General features: G+C 42.7%; 1 long non-coding RNA gene across 1 annotated transcript; it reads right to left on the bottom strand.

The window, feature by feature from the left end:
• Positions 1-536: 536 nt before the first annotated feature.
• LOC129726521 (uncharacterized) lies at positions 537-1,715 on the bottom strand. Its single transcript, XR_008728351.1, has 3 exons — positions 1,681-1,715; positions 1,219-1,358; positions 537-1,155 (listed from the first exon to the last, which is right to left on the bottom strand). It is a non-coding gene; the product is annotated as an uncharacterized LOC129726521 (long non-coding RNA).
• Between the last annotated feature and the right edge of the window lie 3,365 nt (positions 1,716-5,080).

Genomic DNA, 5,080 nt, shown 5'->3' with positions numbered 1-5,080 from the left:
GTTCCACAAAAAATGTCCCAGTTTTTATATTTTTTTTAAATTGTTGTTTTTGATTTGGCTGAAACTTTTCATTGGCTGAATAAGATGGTCAAGTTGATTTTCCCAGCGAATCGCGATGAACGACGCGGAGGTGATGGACGACGAGACCTATCTGATCGTGGATGGCAACAACGGGCAGGGCACTTTGTATTTTACTTCCCCTACGAAGTTCATTTCACACACCAAGTTCCCCAAAAAGGTGCTGCTGTGGCTGACAATCAGCGAAAAGGGGATGTCATAGCCGCTCATTTTTCGCTCCGTACTGGCCGTGAAGGGGGAAATTTAAGTACGAAGTGCCTACCGGAAGTTGCGTCTTTCATCAAGAAATACCATTACCTTCCATGTTCCCATTCATCAAACTCAATTATCTGTCTCTGTTTTTTCCTATTACCATCCGAAAAAAGTTCATTTTTCTAATGCAAACATTACTACTGAACGAAATTCGAAAATATAGTTTCTTTTATACATTTTATTGGCGCCCTATTGGTGATGCACTGTCGATTTTCCGAAAAATTATTTTCAGGTATCAGTTGGTCCGGCTACGCCTTTGTCACCCATTTCTCACTACCCATTCGGAAAAATTACTTGACGCCGACTCGGGGGGTGGTCCTATGACCCTGATTGATACAAAGTAAGCAGGTTGAAAGCATTTATGAGCTTTTACATTTGTTTTTTTTTATGGCAATCTTTTCAAAAGCCTTAGATAAAACACAAAGTATGCTGAAAGGACGTAAATAATTTAAAGGTTTATTTCTAGGCTTTTTCTTTGCAATTGGAGTAACTTTTGATACTTTCCACGAACAAGGAAACTATAATGTTGGAATCAAGTGTAATAATAATGAAGGGTAAAATCAATTTTTTGAATTTTAGAGGATTTCCATCTAAACCCGCCGCCATCGAAGTGAAAGATTCGAACTTCGAAAGACTTCTAACTCGTTACACGGAACAAATCTTAAATCATTTGGATTCTCGGGAGGAGTTGAAAGTATTCCATGAACACGAGGGAAGTGTTCGCTTTGAAAGTTGTTAAATTCATTACTGGAATGAGATAAATGTGCTTGGTTATTTACGGATTCAGTTATATTTAGATGCCTAAGTTTAGTCCGCAGTTGCTCCCTGGAATAATTAGAATGAAAAACTGAGGTAATGTAATCAAGCGATAGCTTATTGAGTTATTACCGTGGTTGTTCGTCTGTATTGTGCATGATCGAAGCTTCTATCGCTGGTCCATTGACTATATGCAGCATTCCTCGAAATCATGCCATTACGAGTTCCTTCTGTAAAATGGAAAATGATCCTTGAAGGACGGTTGGCACGAACTGGAAGTAACGTATTAAAATGTTTTAAAAGTTGAGTATTCAAGAAATCAATTGTGAAGCAAAGACCAGTCGATTTGATCGAAACTACGATATATTTCTTCGTAGTCAATACGTCTATAGTCTCTAAAGTACTTCGGCTGATCAGTGGAAACGCGAGAGATATTGAGCGATAGAAAAATTATATCTTGCTACAAATATACGCTGTAGAGAACAGTTTATTTTGTGCCGAATTCTCCAAATTGTCACAAAAGATTAAATATTCTAAAAAGTACTGTGTAGCCCCGCCGAAAGCCTCCAGCGGCAGGTCCACGCCGCTACTCACCTTGTGAATGCGTCCACACAGTCCGACGGTCACAGCACGAAAGAGGCCGAGTCAGACCCAAGCGTACCCAGGCTCGTGCTCGTAGTCTGATGTGCGCTTGTGTGCGTGTCATGTATAACAGGGTTGTGCTATTAGCCTATGGATAGGTACGTCTCACATCTCAGGGAATCAGGGGTGTACTGCATACACACATCTCCCTTCTTTTCCCATATAGGTTTAAATTAGTTTGTTTGACACGGCACGATACATTTTCTGTTTTACTGAGCCAAGTACAATTCGTATTAATTCTACGTTAGCAGGGAAAAGAGGGAGGCCTTTTCTTTATTCTCGCGGCCGACTACGAGCTAGTGGGGATTTAAGGTGAGAGGAGGGGAGATACAATTTTGACTTAAAACTATTTTGGAACTTTGTTTTTCAACTGGTAGAGCAATTGTATTCTAGTTTGCTGTGGGTTCAAAATATTTGTGTAAGCATAGATGCGGGCTCTTCGTTTCCGTGTCTTCAGCATAGCATATTTGTATCCTTAATCTGACAAATAGACAAAGAAAATTTTAAATTTTAATGTCAGCGTTTTTCAGAAACCAGTATAGCTGTGTCATGTACTGGAGATCACCGCTTCTCAGAATATCTCTAACGGGTACGTTCGGTTGTTTTCCTCGGGCCCGAAGGGAATCTATAAGCTCGGACCTAACACCACAGTATTCGGTACACGACCAAACAACATGCTCGATGTCATGGTAGCCATCGCCACAAACGCAGTGATTACTGTCTACAAGCCCTATACGAAAGAGATGCGTGTTTAACGTATAGTGATTGGACATAAGTCTGGACATCACGCGAATGAAGTCCCGACCTACATCCAACCCCTTGAACCATGCTTTCGTCGATACCTTAGGAAAAATGGAATGTAGCCACCGTCCCAGTTCATCTGAGTTCCATGATGATTGCCAACTGTTGAGTGTTCTCTGACGCAAAATGCTATAAAATTCATCATAAGCAATTGGTCTTACATAAATATCGCCATCAATAGCACCCACCTTAGCTAAAGCGTCAGCCTTTTCATTGCCCGGAATGCAACAATGAGAAGGGACCCACGCTAAGGTAACCCGGTAATTTTTATTCGTTAAAGCACTTAAAAACCGCCGTATTTTCCCCAGGAAATACGGGGTGTGCTTCACAGGCTTCATTGATCGCAGAGCCTCAATGGCACTGAGACTATCTGTGAAGATGAAGTAGTGGTCTATGGGTAGGGTTTCGATGATCCCAAGAGAGTACTGAATAGCAGCAAGTTCTGCGACGTACCCGGAAGCAGGAGCATCGAGTTTGTAGGAGGCGGTAAAGTTTTCGTGAAAAACACCGAAGCCAGTGGACTCATCTAGATTAGATCCGTCAGTGTAAAACATTTTATCACAACTAACATGTTTGAACTTATTGGAAAAAATCTTAGGGACCTCTTGCGGTCGCAATTGATCCGGGATACCAATAATATCTTCTCTCATGGTGGTGTCGAAGAATATAGCATTATTAGAAGTATCTAAAAGTACGACATTGGAGGAATCGTATGAAGAAGGGTTAATATCTTGAGCCATATAGTTAAAATATAAAGTCATAAATCTGGATTGAGATTGAAGGTCGACCAACCTCTCGAAATTTTCAATTACTAATGGGTTCATAACTGTGCATCGAATTAGCAACCGGTAAGAGAGAATCCAAAAACGATGTCTCAACGGAAGAATACCCGCTAACACTTCAAGACTCATCGTATGGGTCGACTGCATGCAACCCAAGGCAATACGCAAACAACGATATTGTATTCTCTCTAATTTTATAATGTGCGAGTTCGCGGCGGAGCGAAAGCAGAAACAGCCGTACTCAAGAACTGACAATATCGTTGTTTGGTAAAGCCTTAGAAGGTCTCCTGGGTGGGCTCCCCACCAGGTTCCGGTAATCGTACGAAGAAAATTAATCCTCTGTTGGCATTTTCGTGTCAGATACCTAATATGACAAGCCCAGGTGCATTTAGAGTCGAACCAGACCCCGAGATATTTAGCGACTAAAACCTGAGAGATCGTTTTACCCGTTAGTAGGAGCTGCAGCTGAGCTGGGTTATGCTTCCTAGAAAAAACGACCAACTCAGTTTTCTCCGGAGAGAATTGGATACCCAGCTTAAGAGCCCATTCAGACAAATTGTCTAAGGTATCTTGCAATGGTCCTTGCAGATCGCTAGCCTCGCTACCAGAAATGGATACAACGCTATCGTCTGCAAGTTGCCGTATCGTGCATGAATTTGCAAGACATTCATCGATGTCATTGACGTAAAAATTATATAAGAGAGGACTTAAACATGAGCCCTGGGGAAGGCCCATGTAACTAATTCGGGAAGTTGTCGAATCGCCATGTGAGAAATAGATATGCTTTTCTGACAACAAATTGAGCAAAAAGTTATTCAGGTTTAGTGAAAGTCCCTGCGAATGAAGTTTCGCGCTTAAAACTTCTACAGAGACAGAGTCAAAAGCCCCCTTAATATCCAAGAACGCAGAAGCCATTTGCTCTTTTCGAGCAAATGCGAGTTGAATTTCAGTAGAAAGTAACGCTAGGCAATCGTTCGTCCCTTTGCCCCGGCGAAAGCCAAATTGAGTATCTGAAAGTAAACCGTTTGTTTCGACCCATTTGTCAAACCGTAAGAGGATCATTTTCTCCATTAATTTCCGGAGGCAAAAGAGCGTCGCAATCAGCCTATATGAATTGTGATCAGAGGCAGGTTTCCCGGGTTTCCGAATAGCAATGACTTTTACCTCCCTCCAGTCATGCGGGACAATATTTAGCTCAAGAAACTTGTTGAACAAGTCCAACAAGCGTCTTTTTGCAGGGTCGGGTAGATTCTTCAACAGGTTGAATTTTATTCTATCTAACGACAGGGGAGCCATTGAAAATTCCAACATCGAAAATGGAGGCTCTTCCGTAGTTACTATAAACGCGTCGCGAAAGGTTTTCTGTTCCGGTACAGAATCCGGACAGACCTTTTTGGCAAAACCGAGTATCCAGCGATCTGAATACTCCTCACTCTCATTCGAGACGTCACGGTTCCGCATGCGCCTGGCGGTATCCCAAAGAGTGCTCATCGCTGTTTCCCTCGACAACGCGTTTACGAACCGCCGCCAGTACCCGCGTTTTTTCGCCTTTACTAAGCTCTTCATCTGCCTGCCCAGTGCCTCGTACTTTAGTAGTAGGTTGACAGTGCCGTACTCCCGGTAGTCCTTATACGCCGCGGACCTTCGCGCGTACAGCTCAGAGCACTCTTTGTCCCACCATTTGTTGGGAGGGCGTTGTCTAATCGTTACCCCGGGTATCGGTTTCGTCTGAGCTTGCGTCGCGGCGTCGATTATCAAGCCAGCTAAGA

This window comes from Wyeomyia smithii, chromosome 3, assembly GCF_029784165.1.
Source record: "Wyeomyia smithii strain HCP4-BCI-WySm-NY-G18 chromosome 3, ASM2978416v1, whole genome shotgun sequence".
In the NCBI taxonomy this organism is placed as follows: Eukaryota; Metazoa; Arthropoda; class Insecta; order Diptera; family Culicidae; genus Wyeomyia; species Wyeomyia smithii.
The sequence above is the reverse complement of the archived record's forward strand: the minus strand, read 5'-3'. Positions and strand labels throughout refer to the sequence as shown.